Source organism: Cebus imitator, unplaced genomic scaffold (assembly GCF_001604975.1).
Source record: "Cebus imitator isolate Cc_AM_T3 unplaced genomic scaffold, Cebus_imitator-1.0 Scaffold221, whole genome shotgun sequence".
Lineage (NCBI taxonomy): Eukaryota > Metazoa > Chordata > Mammalia > Primates > Cebidae > Cebus > Cebus imitator.
The window spans coordinates 3,053,352-3,075,365 of NW_016107536.1; positions in this window are offsets into that span (position 1 = coordinate 3,053,352).

A 22,014-nucleotide genomic window follows, 5' to 3' on the forward strand; every position below is an offset into this window, starting at 1 on the left:
AAAAAAAAAAAAAAAAATGGAGAAACAGGCACTCTCAAGCCTTGCTGGTAAAACTGCACAACGGTTGGAATGCCCATGATATGGAAGGGAATTTGGTATGCAGGAGGTATACTGCTGGTATGCAGGTGATATAGAAGGGAATTTGGGAATAGATCACAAAACTACCTATGCACTTATCCTTTGACTCAGCAATCCAGTTTTTAGAAATTCACCCTGAAATTACACCTCCAGAAATTCTAAACAACCTATACATTAGTTTTTTCACCCTGCAGTATTTGTAATTTGCTAGGTTTCCAATTTGTAATTAAAAACTATCCACATTCTGAAATAGTAGACAGGTTTATTAAACCAGGGTACAATCATACAATAGAGAAATCTGTATATAAACGAAAGAAGAACTCTTGTTGAACTGATATGGAGAACCTCCGAGTAGCAATCAAAGTCTCTAAAATAACAAATAAAGCCCCCGTCCCCATTCCCCCTCACCCCATTCCCACACATCCCTGACTTTTTATTTTTTTGAGATGGAGTTTCACTCTTGTTGCCCAGACTAGTGCAATAGTGTGACCTTGGCTTACTGCAACCTCTGCCTCCCAGGTTGAAGCCATTCTCCTGCCTCAGTCTCTTGAGTAGCTGGGATTACAGGCACCTGCCACCATGCCTGGCTAATTTTTGTATTTTTAGTAAAGATGGGGTTTCACCATGTTGCCAGGTTGGTCTTGAACTCCTGACCTCAGGTGATCCCCCCACCTCAGCCTTCCAAAGTGCTGGGATTACAGGCCTCAGCCACAGTGCCCAACCTATTTCTTTAATAATTTCTTCATCTTCATTTTCTTCAGTTTCTCTTTCTGAAATGACTAATTTCTAATTCTCTTTTTGGAATTTCTGACTAATTGGAAATTAGTCAGAAATTAGATTTCCTGGGTAGATCCTCTAAACTTATACTTATCTATTATTTTTTAATTTCCATGTCTCTTATCCTTAGTATCTTATCATTGCTTTAATTTCAATAGCATATTTTTACCTTATCACATTTCTCCATTTTCTGTTTTTCATAGCAAATTTTGTGGGAGGTTTCCTTTGAAAATATTAGTGTGAAGCTATTGATGTTTTCTCTGATTCTCAGCGTTATGTCTGATCTTTTAGGATCCTTTTGTCTGTTTACTATAATCTCTATTTTTCATCCTGAGGGTGATCCTTAGTTAGCCTTGAAGAATGAGACATTGAAAATGGATTGGAAACTGCTCCTGGGAAGAACTTGTTGACTCCTGGGCTTTGTTACATGGTGGTTGGGAGAGAAACCAGCCATTTCATTCGATGATCTCCAAATGTTACTGTCTTCTCTCTGGGGCTATTTGTTTTCTCCAGAGAAGATTCCTTGCATTCTCCTCTTCCTGCATTCCTGAAGTGGGGGAAGAAAAGGAATCCAAGAAGCACAACTCAATCATCAACTTTGTTCAATCCAGCTGTTTTCTGCTATCACTTTATCTCCAATTCTCAAGTGTCTATTGGTCAATTTCTCTGGAGAATTTCCCTTTCTTGCCTGATGGTGTGACCAGCTGACAGTCAGCAGGGATAGAAGACCTGAATGTTTAATCATTCCGCTTTCAGCCTTTCAAATAAGTCTCCTGTTTTCATTTCCTCTTCTTGCCCCTCACACCTGTCTTCTTTGGTGAACCTCTCAGTGATTCTCTGAAGGCTATCCGTTCTGCAAGAATTTTAGGGTAGAACATTTTTTTTTTTTGAGACAGAATTTCACTTGTCACCCAGGCTGGAGTGCAATGGCTCAATCTTGGCTCACTGCAACCTCCAAAACCTGAGTTCAAGAGATTCTCCTGCGTCAGCCTCCCAAGTAGCTGGGATTACAGGCTCCTGCCACCATGCCCCGCTAATTTTTGTATTTTTAGTAAAGATAGGGTTTCACCATGTTGGCCAGGCTGGTCTCACACTCCTGACCTAGTGATCTGTCCTCTTCAGCCTCCCAAAGTGCTGGGCTTACAGGTGTGAGACACTGCACCCGGCCGTAGAGCTTCTTTTGCTCGGTGAAATCAACTGCGATCTATTCATCTACTTTCCTTCTTCCAAAACTCTTGTAATATTTTGCTTCCTCCTGCCTTTCTTAGGTGTTCTTTTCCTTTGTCTTTTCATTCTTCATCTATCATTTGAGATAAGTTTTGGGTGGCAGAAATAATAAATTCTTGTTGCTAATCTATCATTTTAAACTATAGTACTATTTAGGCAAGATTTAAAATCTGGGCACCCTGTTTACAAGAGACTCTAATAGGCAGTAATATTAGCACCCCTATTCCACCTGAAGAAGTTACAGAAGGTGAATCTTCAAGCTTCCACAACCCTTAAGGATTAAGTGTTCTCTTGTCAAAAGGAGGGGAAAAATACGTCAGGGGCATTTGTACCTGACATATTTGAAGAGGCATTTGAACCAAAGAGGCTCCATCTTGAATAGGGGCTGAGGAAAATGAGGATGAGACCTACTGGGCTACATTCCTAAGGTTAGGCATCCTTAGTCACAGGATAAGACAGGAGGTCAGCAGGACTGGCATCCCAAGATATAGGTCATAAAGACCCTGCTGATAAAACAGGATGTGGTAAAGAAGCCAGTCAAAACCCACCTAAAGCAAGATGGTGAAAAAGCAACATCTGGCCATCCTCACTGCTCACTATGTCCTCCTTATAATGCATTAGCAGGCTAAAAGATATTCCCACCAGGACCATGACAGTTGACAAATGCCATGACAAAATCCAGAAGTTACCCTATAGTCTAAAAAGAGGAGGAGCCCTCAGTTCTGGGAATTGTCCACCCTTTTCCTGGAAAACTCATGAATAACCCACCCCTTATTTAGTATATGATTAAGAAATAACTAAAAATAGCCAACCAGCAGTGCTTGGGGCTGCTCCGTCTATGGCATGGGTCCCCAACCCGTGGGCAACGGCCCAATACCCAGTGGTGTGTTAGGAACCAGGCCACACAGCAAGAGGTGAGTGGGAGGCAAGGGAGAGAAGCTGAGTTCCGCCCTGTCAGATCAGCAGCAGCATTAGATTCTCATAGGAGCAAAAACCCTAACATGAACTGTGCACGTGAGGGATTAGGTTGCACATTCCTCATGAGAATCTAACGCCTGATGACCTGTCACTGTCTCCCATCACCCCCAGATGGGACTGTCTAGTTATAGGAAAACAAACTCAGGGCTCTCACTGATTCTACGTTGTGGTAAGTATGAAATAATAATAGAAACAAAGTGCTTGAATCATCCAGACACCATCGCCACCTGTACTGTCCATGGAAAAATTGTCTTCTACAAAACTGGTCCTTGGCACCAAAGAGGTTGGGGACTGCTGGTCTATGTAGTGGCCATTCTTTTGTTTCTTTGCTTGCCTAATAAACTTCCTTTCACTTAAAAAAAATCTGGGTACCACATATACAAAGATCAAGACAACTAAATCCTGGCCCTTTCATAAGTTCCACCGTGGAAAGGAAACTGACAAGTTGCAATAACCATGAGTTAAGGAACCCAGCAACTCCATTCTAGTGTCTTATTTCTGTTATCAAAATGTTTCCGTATCTTCATTTTCTATCTATAAAATGGTTGAGAGATTCTTGGTAAGGCACATCAGACATTTGCAAGGGAATTCTTAGTATTGCTTTTGCTTATTGTGCATCGAAATTATTCTTTCAGGAAGAGATGCAGAGAGAATTGGCATGTTTTAATCACCCCTTCCACGCACAATTTTCCTAATGCAGAAAAGCAGAGAGAGCAATATGAATTCAAGCACCTGAAGCCAGAAACATGACAGCAGGGCAAATCTAGGTAGTCAGGAGAAGTAGAGTCAGGAGGAAACAGAGTGACAAGGAATAGAAATGAGGGTGGGGGGAAGGGACCAGACATGGTTTGCTTTTTGCTATCTTCTAGAACATAATAAAGGGGCCTAAAGCAAATGTCTAGGGCAAAACAGACAGTGCAAAAGAAAAAAAGTTGAAAAATTTGTTTCAAATTCATTCATATCCTAGCTCTTCTTCTTAACTCTAACTAAAGCCTTAATGTTTCTCTATAACAATCAGAATTTACCCAATCACAATGAGCTTCCACATGGCTAAGAAACTACGTGAGCCAGTCACGTTGAGTGAACTTGTGAATTTGCTTTGTGGATGTTTGAGACTGCTCAGGGAGGAGAGATCAGGGGCCTGTATGCAAGGTTGCTTTCACTGTGCAGTGCACAGCAGGCATTCACTAGAATACCTCAAGATGATGGCATTTCTTGGAACTGGACAACATGAAGCTCTGACAAGAATGTATCTGGATTGGCATAAACCCATCCCAACTGCTTAGAAAGAATCAGAAATAGCATACACATCACTGTAGAATCGTCTTTGGGCAGGAGAGGCACCACTCTGACTTCTATCTCTCCTGCTCAGTCCTGGAAATCATCTCCCAAACCCGTGCCTTTTTAAGTAAACTTTTACTCTTCTGGAATATTTGCTTTAGGAAATTGTTTAGATGTGAAAGAGAAGGTTACACTTTTCCCAATTTAGCCATTTCTATCTGTGCTTAGAAGAATAATTTTTTTTTACATTCACTAAAGTGTCATTTAAATAAGAAAGGCAAGATGATCTCCAGATACTAAATTATTAATAAGAACTTTTTCTTCTAGACGGAAATTAAATGAATAGCAAATAGTCCAATTATTAGGTTTTAAATGGCTTTAATTTCTTAACACCAACTGGAAAGAAAATAGCCAGTGTTAGAATGTGTAATTGCTTATGATAGTAATAATAAAGATTTTATTTGCAATCTTATTATTCAATGAGAAGGTTACTAAGCAATTTACCAGAGTGTGGGCCAAGGATTATGAAATCGCATTTATACACAAATGATAAAATGTGTTGCCATGGTGAAGGTCTGGTCAAAAACAGGATAATGTTCTAGCTCATTTGAAATTTATCAATGCAATGATTATCTGATATAAAGAAAGCTACTTGATTCTCATAATCCTTGAACCTTCTGTAAATAATGCAAAGAATAGCTGAAAACTAAAAATTCTGACTCTCTCAAACTTGCACTTTGATACTATCTGCGAAGTTTTTAAATATACTGACGCCCTAGTCCTTCCACACAGATGCTGATTTAATCAGTATGGGGTGCAGCCTGGGAGCTAGAATTTTTTATATTTTTATTTTATTTATGTGTTTATTTTTAGAGTCAGGATCTTGCTTGTTGCCCAGGCTGGAGTGCAGCGGTACAATCATAGCTCACTGCGACCTCGAACTGGACTAAAGGGGTCCTCCCATCTAAACCTCCCCAGTAGCTGGGACTACAGCCATCTGCGACCACATCAAGCTAATTTTTGTATTTTTGGTAGAGATACGGTCTAGCTATGTTGCTCAGCCTGGTCTCGAACTCCTGGATTCAAGCAACCCTCCCACTGCAGCCTCCCAAGGCACTGGGATTACAAGCATGAGTCCCTGCACCCCTGGGAATTGAAATTCTTAAAGTTCCCCAGGTGATTCTAGTATGTTTCAAGATGGAGAAATGTGCTCAGGTGACACATCCTTCTGTTCAAAGACTAAAGTAAAAGTGAAGCTTATTTATCACATAATTGTGACTCAACAAGGGCTTTGCTTTAGAGATATTGTATTGGCATGTCTAAAGACAAACGAAGTAATAGAAATATAAAAAGATATAGAAATAAAATAGAGAACACATAATAAAATAGGTAGCAGCATATTATCGATTACTATAGTATTATATTTTTTATAATATCTATCAACATATAATAACTGAAATACAAAAGAAACCAAAATAAATGTAAACCCAGAGTTTATATAGATTTACATTGAAATAAACTTATCAGAGCCATATTAGTACATAATGAAAATGCATTTTGGTTCCGGAGAAAGTTCAGTGCTTATGCATTTTATGCCCAATTCCACTGGGCATATACCCTAAGGAATATAAATCATTCTGTTATAAAGATGCATACATGTTACATTTATTGGAGCACTATTCACAATAGCGAAGACATGGAATCAACCCAAATGCCTATCAATGATAGACTAGATAAGGAAAATGTGGGTACATATACACCATGGGATACTGTGCAGTCATGAAAAGGAATGAGATCACGTACTTTGCCGAGACACGGATGGAGAAGGAAGCCATTATCCTCAGCAAACTAACACAGGAACAGAAAACCAAACACCCCAAGTTCTCACTTATAAGTGGGAGCTGAATAATGAGAACACATGGACCTGGGGAGCGGGGTACAACACACACTGGGGCCTGTCAGGGGGCAAGGGGAGGGGGAGCATCAAGATAAATAGCTAATGCACATGGGGCTTAATGCCTACGTGATGGGTTGATAGGTACAACAAACCACCATGGCACAGGTTTACCTATGTAACAAATCTCCACATTCTGCACATGTATCCTGGAATTAAAATAAAATCTTTAGGAAAAAGAATACTAATGCCATCCCATCATAAAATCAGGCTGTAGCCAGGTGATACAGGTGACTTGGATACAAGTAGAGGATACAGATTTCGTTTCTAATCAAATTTGAATTATTTAGCCTCATTGCATTTCATGGAGTCAAACTATTATAGAGAAGTTAGCAAACGATCCCAGAAATGCATGGATTTGATCAAAAAGGAGATCAAATTTAAATCAACTACCAGTTGAGAAAACAGCTCAGTGGTGTCAAACTTCATATGTCCATTCACAAAGCATTTCTTGAATAATTGCAAAGCAATGAGCTTTGCGAAATGGAAGAATGAATTCCAACTGTATCTGTAAAGCTTTATTACTTAAAAAGAATCTAAAGCAAGCATCAGTAAATTACAACATTTGTTCAGTATAGCTAATGAATGTATTATCTTTGCTATATTATTCTTCATGCTTCTCATATATGTTTGAAATATTTCACTTAAGTTGAATTTGGGCCAGGCGTGGTGGCTTGTGCCTATAATCCCAGCACTTTGGGAGGCCAAGGTGGGTGGATAATCTGAGGTCAGGAGTTTGAGAACTGCCTGGCCGACATGGTGAAGCTCTGTCTCTACTAAAAATACAAAAAAAGAATTAGCTGTGTGTGGTGGCATATGCCTGTAATCCTAGCTACTTGGGAAGCTGAGGCAGGAGAATTGCTTGAACCCAGGAGGTAGATGGAGGTTGCAGTGAGCTGAGATTGCGCCATTGCACACCAGCCTGAGCAACAGAGCAAAACTCCATAAAAAAAAAAAAAAAGAAAGAAAGAAAAAAGAAAAAAAAAAGTTGAATATTAAGAAATCTACAATCAAGGAAACAAAAGAGCATATGAACAACAATAACATAAACTTGAAGGTAATAGGGTGGTACATGGCACATGATAGTAATGTATTTCTCACTCTTTCAACTGTTCAAATAGTTGAGTAGGCAACTTTCTGTATGGTGGTATGGAGACCCTGGTTCTGTCATTGCATGGCTCTGCCATTTCCTATAGCCTCCTGGTGCATCACTGGACCCTCAGCATCCAGTTGGCATTCTGGGGAACAAATAGAGTGGAAGATTGCACAGAAGATGGTTTATGAGCCAGACAGAGGACTCACATACATCACATCTGCACACATTCCATTGTCTAGGACCCAGTCATGTGGCCGCCTCTCAGTGAAGACTGGGAAATGTGTTTCAGCCTTTTGTCCGTGAAGAACAAGACAAGGGTTAGGTGAGCATCTCATCAGTCTCTGTCGGTGGTGACTGCATAAGAAAGCAGATAAAGTGCTGAGGCAGCTCAAAGGAAAGAAACAGTGCTTGGCAAAAGGCCTTACAAAAAGCCTCATGGGAAAGGTGACATCTGAATTAGAACTTGAAAGATTTGTAGGATTTGGAAGTGCAGAGATAAACTTTATTTGCGGTGGGGTATAAGCCATACAAAAATAGGAAGGTAGAAATGGGAAAGTCCATGCAGGGAGCAGAGAACAGAAGACCAGCAACAGAGTCTAGATAGGCTGGGCTGATACTCAGCTGTTACTCACAGGAAGGCTATGCCAGTTACTCAAAGAACGAGATGCTTCTGAACTAGTTAGCAAAAGTCACCGGTCCCACCTGCCACGTGGACATCCTGAGCTTCATCCCCAAAGAGATGCTCCCAACACAGCAGACTCCTATAGGGCCCTGCTCCAGCCCTGTGGTCATGTTAGTTTTGATTGCTGGTGTCTGCATGTTATTGGTTGTTACATATTCTTCACTCCATCATCTCTGAACACAAGATTTTAAGAGAGACTAACAGCAGGATATGGAGAGGTGGACCGGAACTGCTTCACAGTGTCCTCAAATGCCACACCACGAAGTTTGGATTTTATTCATTAACAGGCAAGTGTGTGTTCATCACAGACCTTTTCTGAGCAGGCAAGGAGTATGATCAGAGCTCTGTTTAGAAGGATGATTCTGACAGCAGCTAATTTAGGACGACATGAAGAGAGAGAAAGTAGATTACAAAGATTAAGTGATCTTTGTAAATGAATGACACCAGGTTATTAAAACAGCAAGGAAGCGCCATCTAATTAGTTATTACAGTTACTAAGATAAGGAAAATATTACCAACAAATTACATCAGACCTGACCTTATTACTTTGTTCTAATCATCAATGTTTATAACTGTAGTTGTTATTGCGGTATCTGTAAGAGTGGACATGTTATTCTGGTACATGTGTGAGGGCTCTAGTGCCACAATTCAGAGCATCATCGGATAACCATCCTTCATACTCTCCCTCAATTATGTCTGTAAGGGCAAACATCTGCTGGTTCTATTATTTAAGGGAAAAAATATCTGGAATCTCCCCATCCTTGTATTTTTTGCTGCTTTAACTCCCTACATACACATACATGCGCACACATGAGCAAGTGCACACACATGCACAGAGACACACATACATGAGCACATGCACAAACATCAACAAGGGCATACACACAACCATGTGCCTATAGGTGCACACCCTCACATGCGTGCAGGCACCCACCAGGACACTGGCACCTACGAGAGATCCCATGCCTGCCCCACTGTGTTGACGAGAACCTACTTGCTTACTCCATCCTTGCCAGCTCCATAGTCCAGATAGACATGATTTTTCCACTCTTTTCTTTCTAGTTTTCAGACTGCTTTTCTTTGACTTAAAAATCAAAGCTAGGTTGTCCTTACCATGTAAGTGCACAGTGCTTCCCACTAGAGGCCACAGTTCATCCCATACATCCCAGACCTGATCCTTCCCCTCCCACCTCTCACACCCAGGCTCTTCAAATGAATGGTGTCTGCCTGTCCCTTCTTGGTCCCCAGCTCCATCTCCATCCTGTCCGAGCACAGAAGCTTCTGTCCCCTTGGAGTTGGAGTGTACCACCCTATCAACACGTGGATGCATTCACCAATCTGGAAGCTTTCCAAGCTCCATCATCTAGAATTTTGCTTTTTTTTTTTGGCGGGGGTTGGGAGGAGGGAGGTTCCATTACATAGGCATGATTGATTAAATCATTGGCTATTGATGACTAGCTCAATTTCCAGACCCTCTTCTCTCCCTAGAGTTCTGGAGTTTCAGCTCAAAGTTCCAAACTTCTTATCATACCTTGGTCTTTCTGGCAACAGCCTCTATCCTGAAGCTATCTAGGAGTCTACTCTTTTGATCTAAGAGCAGTGTCGTTAGAAAAAAAATGGTCCAATCACCCAGGATATTCCAGGGGTTTTTGGAGCTGTGTGCCAGGAACCAGGAATGAAAACAAAATACTTATTTATCATATTTACTGCCCTAAGATCAATTAGTGCAGGAAAATCACCTCTCTATTATCATTTTAAAATCTGTACTGAAGTCATAACTGTGCTAATTTTAACAAGACTAGTCCCTGGTGTATTAGTCCATTTTCATGCTGCTGATAAAGACATACCTGAGCCTGGGAAGAAAAAGAGGTTTAATTGGACTTCCAGTTCCACATGGCTAGGGAGGCCTCATAATCATGGCAGGAGGGAAAAAAGCACTTCTTACATGGTGGCAGCAAGAGAAAAAAAGGAAGAAGAAAAAGCAGAAACCCCTGGTAAGCCCATCAGGTCTCATGAGACATACTCACTATCATGAGATTATGGGAAAGACCAGCCTTTATGATTCAATTATCACCCCCAGGTCTCTCCCGCAACACCTGTGAATCATGGGTGATACAATTCAAGTTGATATTTGGGTGGGAACACAGCCAAACTATATCACCTGGACATAATAGTACTGTATTAGTCTGGGTCGAGTCAGGAAATTAGAAACCACATTAGGCTTCTTGAATAGAGGGCATTTAATACAGGGAACTTGTTATATAGTGCTGGAAGGTTGAGGGAACTCGGATATGAGTAACTGCAGGAAGCAGCTCCCACCCCAGGTTGGAGGAACAAACTGAAGAGAATTACCACAACTTAGGAGCTGGAAGGGTGGGTGGTTAGATTTCTGGTGCTTAGATTTCTGAAGTGGAGGCATCACAAAGCCACGGCAAGGAAAGAATTTTGAAGGGTGGGCACCATGTGGCAGGTTCTAGAAGTACTGAAAGAAGCTGGGAACCTGGCATGTGCTGCTGGCAGGATACTAAAGGGAGCTAGAAACAGGATATCTCCTCTCCTCCTGCTTTCCTGTCTTCCAGTGGAGCTCTACTTGGTGACATGTTACCATGTAACAGGACACCAGACATAATGGAGTCCAGTACATCTAATTTGCAGGCCCAAACCTGATCAAGACAAATGCTTCATGTCACATGAACACAAAATGAGAGGAGGCTCAGCTCAAGGTGGCTGATTGGAATGTTCACATTGTAAACCCTGGGAAGGAAGAACCACAGAGAATAATGGCCAATACACACTTTAATATTTACAATTAGGCCAGGTGCGGTGGCTCACGCCTGTAATCCCAGCATTTTGGGAGGCTGAGGCAGGTGGATCACCTGAGGTCGAGCGTTCAAGACCAGCCTTGCCAACATTGTGAAAGCCCATCTCTACTAAAAATACAAAAATTAGCCTGGTATGGTGGCGCACGCCTATAATCTCAGCTACTCCGGAGGCTGAGGCAGTTGAATAGCCTGAACCTGGGAGGTGGAGGTTGCAGTGAGCCAAGATCATGCCATTGCTCTCCAGCCTGCACAGAGTGAGACTCCATCTAATATATATATATTATATATATATATATACATAATATATATATTATATATAGTTATATAAATATATATTAATATATATTTTTACATTTATATTTATATATATTTATATAATATTAATATATATATATATATATATTTATAATTTGGCTTCCTAGCCTTTGTTTTTGATGTATTATGATTTTTTAAAATTTAGCATGGAAGTAAATTTGTTTTTTTAAAAAATCTATGTTTGGACACATTTTCTTACACTCTTGTTAGCGATGGCAAGGTAAAATTATTTCAGGCTATGAAACTAAATATGCAATTTTTGCAACACTAAATATATGCATGGAAAATATGTAATTTCAGTCACTATATTAGAATATCAGAAATAATGCTATTTCCAGTTCAATTCTTTGTGTGTGTTTTTGTTTTGTCTTTTGTTTTCGGGGGGTTTTTAGGTGGTTTTTTTGTGATGGAGTTTTGTTCTTGTCGCCCAGGCTGGAGTACAGTGGTGCAATCTCGGCTCACTGCAATCTCTACTGCAACCTCCACCTCCCAGGTTCAGGTGATCCTCCTGCCTCAGCCTCCCAAGTAGCTGGGATTACAGGTGCCCGCCACCACAGCCGGATAATTTTTTGTATTTTTAGTAGAGACTGGGTTTCACCATCTTGAGCAGGCTGGCCTTGAACTCCTGACCTCAGGTGATCTGCCCACCTCAGCCTCCCAAAGTGCTGGGATTACAGGCATTAGCCACCACAACTGGCCTATATTCTTTGTTTTATAAATGTGTGAAACCTTTCTACAGCAACCCATTGTTTCAAAGACTATTCTGAGGCAAAGATTTTGAAACATGTAAAACCCTGTAATGAATCCATATTCATTCTTTCAAAAGTGCTCATTTCTGTGACTCAAAAATGAGAAACAGATGATAAATATTTGTCCAAACTGGAAAAAGAAAGACATTGAGTCCAAGAGTCCTAAATCTGGCAACTTTTGCTTTGATTAACCAAAGAGTGCTTCTCAAAACTCTTTATTTAAGTGCCTGGTTTCCATGGGAGGAAAAATAGGAGTTATTTAACCTTAAAATATCAGATTATTTGGCTCCAGGACTCGGGATTTTATGTGAAATGAGGTACCTCTGGGCTCAGATTCACTCAGCCTCTCTTTATATTTCACGTCTATAGCATGAAATACTTTAGTCCTAGTATTTACAGTTTCTAGAGACTGAGAGGTCACAGGAGACTGAAAAGTTCACAAATTTTATTGAGCATAAAAGTCATCTAAATCATGGTATCTTTTTTTGGGAAACCAGTAGTATTAACAGCCATCCCGCCAGGCATGCATTTTAAAATCCTTCTCAATTGCTGTTAATAACCCAGGAAAACAAGTATATGAAAGGATGGAAACCCTAAAATGGTCAAGACAACTCAGAAAGAGTGACAGTAAAATGACGATGCAAATACATGTTGTCCTTCAAAAGAGTCACCATGGAGAAAATAACCTATTTCAGTGATGCTGCCTTTATGCAAGTGTTTAGGGGACCATTCTGAATCTTTTTCAAGCCACTTTAAGAGATCTACAAACATAAAAAATCTATTTAATCACTTTTTTCTCAATCTTGTTTTTTGCCACCAAAGAACATTTACACACCTCAGTAAGTTCCAAGTGACTTTTGAATGTTTTCCATTTTTAACAGCTATCTTCAAAGACAAACATGTCTATTGAGAATGCTCCAAAAAATGGACTTCATTACTGAAAAAAATTCTGGAATAAAAGTTTTAAGATATTTTGCATCTTGGGTATAACACAAGTGTTAGCTCCCAAAGTTTCTGCATGAAAAGAAAAAGAAAGCCATTGTAGTGTTCAGATTTTTTTTTAATGGATCATAACATTTTATATAGAACATACATTAGCTGTGCCTTTAAGGACGCACATGCTTCAATGATCTTCCCTGGGATTTTGCTGTCATTACTTAATTACAGTTTTCATTTAATGAGATGTTCCTCTAGGATGAGTTTCCCAGTGATTTTATCACATCCAATTACACCACAGAACACATAATGAATAAAGGCTCACAGACTTAGAAAAACTTTTGTTATTGGTAAATGAACACAGACTGTCATGAAAGACAACAATGGAATAATTTCTCAGCAAGTCAAGGGAACAATACAAAACCAATGGACCAGCAAAGGGAAAATGCTTCCTAAAAATAAATGTTGGGGCCGGGTGCTGTGGCTCACACGTGTAATCCCAGCACTTTGGGAGGCCAGGGCAGGCAGATTGCCTGAGGTAAGGAGTTCAAGATCAGCCTGGCCAACGTGGTGAAATGCTATTTCTACTAAAAACACAAAAATTAGCCTGGCATAGTGGCACACATCTGTAATCCCAGCTACTTGGGAGGCTGAGGCAGAAGAATTGCTTGAATCCAGGAGGCGGAAGTTGCAAGTGAGCTGAGACCCAGCCATTGTACTCCAGCCTGGGCAACAGAGTGAGACTCTGTCTCAATAATAATAATAATAATAATAATAATAAAATGTTGGGTAAGGATGGCTTCTGTGCTTTTCCTCTGTATGAGTCAGCTTGAGCTGCCATAACAACAAAAAAACACAAAAATTTTCTCCAGAAGGAGGCTAGAAAGTCCAAGATCAAGATTCCGGCAGTGTTCAGCTTCTGCTAAGGGCTGTCTTTCTGGCCTGCAGGTGGCCCTGTCTTCTCCTCGCCCTTCCTCTGAGCACGGATGGATTGGATAAGCTCTGGCATCTCTTTTTCTTATAAGGACATCAGACTTATGGGATTACAGCCCCACCCTTACAACCTAATTTAACCTTTTTCATCTCCCCATGAGCCCTATCTCCAAATGTAGTCACTGATATGGTGTGCATCTGTGTCCCCACCCAAAATCTCATGTTCAATTGTAATCCTCAATATTGGAGGTGGGGCCTGGTGGGAGGTGACTGCATCATGGGGGTGGATCCTTCATCAATGGTTTAACACCGTCCTCAGTGCTGTTCTCATGGTAAGACAGTTCTCATAAGATCTGGTTGTTTTAAAGTGTGCAGCACCTCCCCATCCTTCCTCTTGCTCCAGCCATGTAAGAGGTGCCTGCTACCTCTTTGCCTTCCACCATAATTGTAAATTTCCTGAGGCTTCCTCAGAAGCAGACACCACTATGCTTCCTGGACAGCCTGCAGAAACATGAGTCAATTAAACCTCTTTTCTTATAAATTACCCAGTCTCAGGTACAGAGACTTTATAGCAATGTGAGAACTGACTAATACAGTCACATTGGTGTTAGGGTTTCAACACAGGAATTTGGGGAGGACACACACGTTCAGACCATAGCACCCTTCCTCCTGAACAGTAAAGTCATTTCCAATGGAGTCAACAAATAGGTTAAAGTAAAAAAGAATGAGGCCAGCTGAGCGCAGTGGATTATGCCTGTAATCCCAACACTTTGGGAGGCCGAGGCCAGCGGATCATGAGGTCAAGAGATCCAGACCATCCTGGCCAACATGGTGAGACCACATCTCTACTAAAAAATACAAAAATTAGCTGGGCATGGTGGCACACACCTATAGTCCCAGTTACTCTGGAGGCTGAGGCAGGAGAACTGCTTGAACCCGGGAGGCGGAGGTTGCAGTGAGCTGAGATCATGCCACTGCACTCCAGCCTGGCAACAGGCAACAGAGTGAGACTCGGTCTCAAAAAAAAAAAAAAAAAAAAAAGAGAGAGAGAGAATGAGACCAAACTGTCAAGCAAATGGATCTAGCACTCCGGGAGGCTGAGGCAAGAGGATCACTTGATTCCTGGAGCTCAAGACCACCCTGGGAAACATGGTGACAGGCATCTCTACAAAAAAATACAAAAAAAAAAAAATTTAAAACATGAGCCAGGCATAGTGGTATGCACCTGAGGTCCCAGGTGCTGTACTCAGAAGGCTAAGGAAGGAGGATCACTTGAGCCCAGGAGTTCAAGGGTGCAGTGAGCTATGATCACTCCACTGCCCTATAGACTGGGTGACAGAACAAGACCCCATCTCTAAAAAAAATTAAAAAAAAAAAAAAACAGAGTCCAAGAAAGAATTAGAGGGCATACACACACAGATGTCAAGCAGGGGAATGTTGGGACACCTAAGTTCAAGCTCACTGCCTGTTTGAAAATTAATAAATTTTAAATCAATAAAATTAAAATTAATAAATCCACCAAGAGGGGGAAGAACGAGGCTTTCACATTTACCACCACCACCGGCCCTCGTTGATTCCTGGAAGGCCTGACAAGTTCTTGCCATGCTGTTGGGCCCTCTGCTCTCAGCTTCTTGTGTCAACTCCTTGGCAGCCAGATTAGTCTCCATATCCCTCAGATCAGTGAGACTCTCCACCTCATTGTAACGTCATGTCTCTCTCCGGTGCCCCTTCTGTTCTATCACAAAAGTCAAGTCCATTTTGGAAATAATGTACAGGGAGCATTCTGAGCTGCCTGGCTCCTCCAGGTGCCCTTCAGAGTCTAACACCTAGCTTAAACCTTGCTGCCACTCTCTCTGCCACATTGCCCAGAGAGACATTGAATGACGATGGATCGATTAACTGTTCATCATCTGAAACCCCTTTCTGTGTCTGAAGACTCTCATTCTGTGATCTTGGTAGCTGGTCAGATGCCATCTCACCTTGGAAACCCAAAATTTGGACAGTTGTTTTCTCAGACCCTGGCAGATATAAATTCGGCCTGGGACGAGGTGTCAGCCAATGAGATGTCCCCACTGGGAATTTGCTCTGGATTAAGTAAAGCAAAAAATCACAGAATTCCCAAGAAGTCTCCCTGGCAGCAGTGTCAGCAGCAGCCTGGAAATGGTATTGAGCTTCTCCTGGCTATAGCAATGCTGGACCCAGGCCCACGCTCCGCAAAAGCAGTGAAGGTACCCCAGCCAGCCTCTCCCTGGGGCATCCTCAAGGGCTCTGACACCCTGGTCTCCTTTGGCTATTCCATGATTTCTGATTTCTCCAGCTCCCTGTCCTTTCTGTAAGCTATCTGACACCCTTCTAATAAATTCCATTTCTGCTTAAACTAACCAGAGATGACCTCCATCTGGGACCAAGAAGTCCCAATATCACACCTCCCCTGGCTCTGATCATTGAAATTGAAGTAAAATTCTAGGCCAGAAGAATCATTGAGAATTGGACACAACAATCATTGAGTAATAAAGCTGAACACAACCTTGATTTGGAGACAATTAAAATATAAATGCAGGCTAGGCGCGGTGGCTCATGCCTGTAATCCCATCACTTTGGGAGGCCAAGGTGGGCAGATCACGAGGTCAAGAGATCAAGACCATCCTGGTCAACATGGTGAAACCCCGTCTCTACTAAAAATACAAAAATTAGCTGGCTGTGGTGGCGTGTGCCTGTAGTCCCAGCTACTCGGGAGGCTGAGGCAGGAGAATTGCTTGAACCCGGGAGGCGGAGGTTGCAGTGAGCCGAGATCGCGCCACTGCACTCCAGCCTGGTGACAGAGTGAGACTCTGTCTCAAAAAATATATATAGATATAAATATAAATGCAAAAATAATCCACAGCAATTTTTTCTTTTGTCCCTGAGGCTTTGTGAAGGTCGTGTGGACTTTTCAACAGCAGACCTGAAACACTCCCTGAATCGGAATCTGCTTGGTTAGAATACCCCTTTGATTTGCTTGGCTAGTCCTTTAAACCAACTTCATGCAGTGTCTTGCAGAGGCCAAACAACTTTAAAACTTAGATTGCTTCTAGAGTGCAAAGCTTAGCCAAGTTTTGAGAAGTAATTTATTCTCGGCCTCATGTGTTCCATCAAGTAGAAGCCCAAGGGTCTCTTTCATACTGAGTGTGTCAGGGACAAATGGGCTTCGGTGGATTCCAAAAAACAAAGACATTTTGGGAACAATTTTGGAAGGGAACATTCACAACTTTCTAGCACCACAGGGCCTAATTTGCTCCTATATTGAATTTCAGCAATCCTAATTTTGAGAGTTTGACAACACCTGCTGGTGAAGCCATCCAACTTTTTCTTACCGAATTGATAAGTAGGTAAGAAATAATGTGACCCTGAGAGTTGGGTAATCAGAAAACTCAGGGTAAAAAAAAAAAAAGATGAATTGGTCTTTCTCTCAGAGATAAACCCACACAAAACAGCATGAGACATCTACATTTTCACACAAACTAATTAGAGTTTCTTGGCCTTACCTCATTAGACTAAATTCATCTGAACCAAACATATGCAGAGACTCCTACAGTCAATGCATTTCAAATAATACAGGCTATGAGGCTGGTGTCATTACCAACTTAGCAGAGGGGCCTCTCTTTGCAAAGCCTGTGGAATACTGGTTGTACACATTCATGTATTTCCTGCCTAACATAACCACTAATTAGATGAAGGGGTTAGATCCAAAGATAAATATGAAAAGAATTGCGTTGCAGGTGGTGAGCTGAGCACAGTGGACAAATCAATGCTGATTACTTTGATTACAAACATAAATGATTAAACCAGAGTTTTGTTCACAATCACCCAAGCTTTCACCACTTTCTTTTGGTTAAAGTTTTACTTTTCACTTATTTGGTATAATAACAAAATTAAAAACTAGTAAGCTTCTCAGGGGGTTCTGGATGTCAATGCCAAAGCAGATTTTCTCTTTGATATTGAGAATCTGACATATCTGATTTGTATTTGATGGTTCTTCTCCACTTGCCTTTTTTCTACTGACTGAAAAAAAATTTCCTATTAGGTAACCTGAGGAAAACCACAGCTGTTGGGCTCTGCTCTTAATTTAGGCTTTGTTCAGGTTTCTGCCTACAGGGTGGGCATTTGTCACAGTGGGAAGCACATAGAGACTCTGGCGGGGACAAGACTGCACCTCAGAATAAAGGTCTCCTTGGCACTTGCTGCAATTTTCTCTGAGGTGGGGGGGGATGCTGGTGGGTGATGGCGTTCTCGTGAACACAGGGACACTAGTGAGGGGAGGGGCCCAGCAGCAGAAGCAGAGGAATCTTGAGGAGAAACAGAGAAGCAATGAGCAAGTCCAAGCACGCTGTGCCCGATTCAGCCCTGACTCTAGGACAGCACCAAGACAGCTGACCAGCCAGGGGCTGGGAATGGGGCACCATGGGAAGTGGGGAGTCTGGGAGGAGATCCCAACTTTGGAAGTGAAAGGCAGAAATTATTAGAACATCAGGTAGAGTCCAGGTCATTGCAAGAATTCTGACTACACGTCAAGGGAGGGCAAGGAGGAGGTTAAGACCTGCAAATGACCCTGGAAGAGACCAGGGAGAACCCCAGACACCCCTGCTCTTGGGAACAGTGCAAGGCAGGACGGCAGGGTGCCACTCTCAAGTCAATCCAGCCACAGTATCTTCAGGAAGTCCCCCAAACTCTGAGCACCTCACCCAACAGGAGCTGGTGATAAGCTGGCCTCCGCAGAGGTTGTACTGTGAGTGAAAGTGTGGTCTGAAACACGGAAGCTTTATGGAGACTTTACCTTATAGCTCAGCACAGCACAGAGCAAATATTTGCAACAAGCCAGAGCTACTGTTATATACTGGCCTTTCGGATACGAGGTTTTGGGGTTGGTTTGCTTGTTCATTTGTTTTGTCCTTTTACTACATAGAACATAGCACTACATTAGGCAGGAGTTTGGGTAGCTAGCCACAGAAATCAAATCTGGCTAACATAAGCAGGAAGAGTGATGTATTAAAAGGGTATTAGGTAGCTCATAGAATTACTAGGAAATTTAGAGAGCCAGACCAGGGACAGTACCCCAAAACCCACAGCAGAACTGGTTCCCAACTCCAAGTGAGCAGTTCCTTCTCCTTCATTATTCACCCACTTGCCCCTAGGATAAGATACCACAGGCTTCACTCCCATCACTGCTACCATGGAATCTTCATCTTGCTGCCTCCAGTAACCATCAGGCCTGCAGCCACCGCTGCACTAGGGAGATGGTCATGCTGCAGCCACTGCCACCACCAGAAGATTCACTACAGTACTTGCTTCTGTGTGTTTCCAGCTCCTGGTTCAAAGTCAAGCAGTGTGTGAGGTTGGCAAAGCCCAGGTTGCATGATTATGGCCTCACTGCAAGAGATGGTGGGTAAGTGAGCACCTGCCAATCTTTGTGTCCAAAATGGTAGGGGAACTCTGACTCCCACTATGACACTCATAAGGCAGAGAGTTCTGCACAATGACGACACTGGAATGGGACTCAATCAATGGGTAACTGAAGAGAATGACTAACATCTACTGCAGACATCTGTTACATCTGTAACAGTGGAGTCAGACTCCATCGGGGGCTGACAGTGCTGGGTCTTTCACCTCTAGCTCACCTGGTCTTACTCCTCCTGTTCCATAGTTATCCCCCTACCCAGCTGCCTACTGGGGCTTCTCAGTGACCACGTTACCCTTGTTGTCATCTGCCAACTACCCAGTTCCTGACCTATCACTCCCTCTAATCTCTAGAATCTGGCTTTAGCTTGCTTTCCTGGTAGCTCAAAATATTTCTGAGTCTGAGGTTCTGGCCTCTTGTGCATCTGATGGTCCCACCCCTGCAAATGCTGCTGATTCTAGTTCTGAATGATGACTATGTGGTCCTCAGTGACAAAGTGTTCTGTACCTGAGGACTGTAGCTCTGTCAAGTTCCATTACAATAAGACCCTATAGGTAATTGACTCCCCACAGATGGGGCTATGGTATATGTGGCTCATCCCAAACTCTGTGTCTCAACAGCCTGCATTAAGCCAGCTACACTGTGCCATTTAAGAGACATTTTTTCTGACTTGCAATAACCAGCTCCCCAACCAACCATCCGCCTCAAACATGTCTGAATTTTCAATAATGACATTAAAATATTACTACAAAATACTCCTGTTGAGCACTCTTTGACAACAATTGCCATAAATCTGGCAAGAAGTTTGAGGAAAGAAAAATCTGGGATGCATGTTACCATTCAGAAGGCAAACAGGAGGAAACATCACACCAGGACCAGCCATGTTCTTTTCATCAAGAATCAAATCCAGCATGGAATACACAATGCAGCAGCACTGCCTTCTGAATGGTACTGGAGGTAAGCAGGAGTTGGACTCCTGGGAAGCAAAAACAGGGAATGAACCAAAACCAGGCGAGAGATTTGGTCTCTGGTCAGAACTAACTGATAAAACCTCTCTAGGGGAATTTTACGCACCTGTCTTCTTCATCTACCCTGAGTGCAACTAAACTCTGTACTGAGAACTTAGAAGTCTGTCTCCTGGTGTGTTAAGCTTTGTAAGCTACTGTCTCTGATAATCTCAAGCACGGCCACTTTGGAATTTAAGAAATCTGCATGGTAATCCCATTACTGGGTATATACCCAAAAGATTATAAAACATTCAATTATAAAGACACATGCACAAGTATGTTTATTGCAGCACTGAATCAACCCAAATGCCCATCAATAATAGACTGGATAAAGAAAATGTGGCTCATATACACCATGGAATACTATGCAGCCATAAAAAAGGATGAGTTTATGTCCTTGGCAGGGACATGGATGAAGCTGGAAACCATCATTCTCAGCAAACTGACGCAAGAACAGAAAACCAAACACCGCATGTTCTCACTCATAAGTGGGTATTGAACAATGAGAACACATGGACACAGGGAGGGGAACATCATACACCAGGGCCTGTTGTGGGGTGAGGGGGGTAGGGGAGGGATAGCAGGGTTAGTGGGGAATTGGAGAGGAATAACATTAGGAGAAATACCTAATGTAGTTGACAGGGGGATAGATGCAGCAAACCACCATAGCACGTGCTTACCTATGTAACAAACCTGCATGACCTGCACATGTATGTCAGAACTTAAAGTATTGCCAAAAAAACAAAAGAAATCTGCATGGCGTGATCCTCTATATTCAAATTGCTTTGCAGCGTGCAAAACACTCTCATATCCATTCTTTTGTCTGAACCTCAGAGAAGCTCAGCAGATGAGCTGAGGAGATAAGGGGACAGGAATCAAAGCACAGACACAGGCTCCCTCACTTTCTCAAGATATCAAAGAGAGTCACGGGTAGTCAGTGTAGGTCCCCTAATTCCTAGTTTGTAACTGTTTCACCCACTTCTCTCATTTCAAGTAAAGAATATTATCTCCTCCAAGGCATTCAGGAAACAGATTTGCCTCCCTTACCTTGCAAGGAGACATTGGCTGCTTTTATCTACCCGCATGTTTTCTTTGGAAATAACTAACCCTTCCCTATTTTTGATGGTTCTGATGTCACTGTCATCAAAGGCTGGCCCAGAGCCTCCCTCCTCACTTGGTATATTCCAAATAGGTGACTTACAACTGAAAACTGAGATAGGAAAGGCTTTCTGCTACTCCCCAAAGAAAGAATTGGCTTGCTTCTGCTCCTGAGATCTTCAAACATCCCTGGTGCTGTCTTTCTTAAGGCTGGGAATTCATACTTTGTTTCACTTTGCTAGCCTATGCCAACCTAACTCATTCAACTCCATTACTGCCATTAATCAACAGCTCTGGGAGATGGGAAAGCAAACAAACAAAGTTTAGTTTCTGGGAAGCATGTCAAAAGTCAATTTTTCCTGCAGGCAGGCAGATACTTTTGATTTGAGATTTGGTTTTAAGTGTAAACTTTGCCTAACATTATAATCTAAATTTACTCAGACTCTTCAGCTTCAGCAAAACAAGCCCCACAAATCGTTCAGGGAATGATAACACATTTCAGATGGTCACTCGTTGAAGTGCAAATACTCATTAAACATCTTCATTGTCCTTACTAGACAATGGCTTCTGAGTCCAGACTGACGAGCATCTCAGGTGATCTTTAGTAAATAATTTGCCAAGGATTTTCTTTCTTTTCTTTTCTTTTT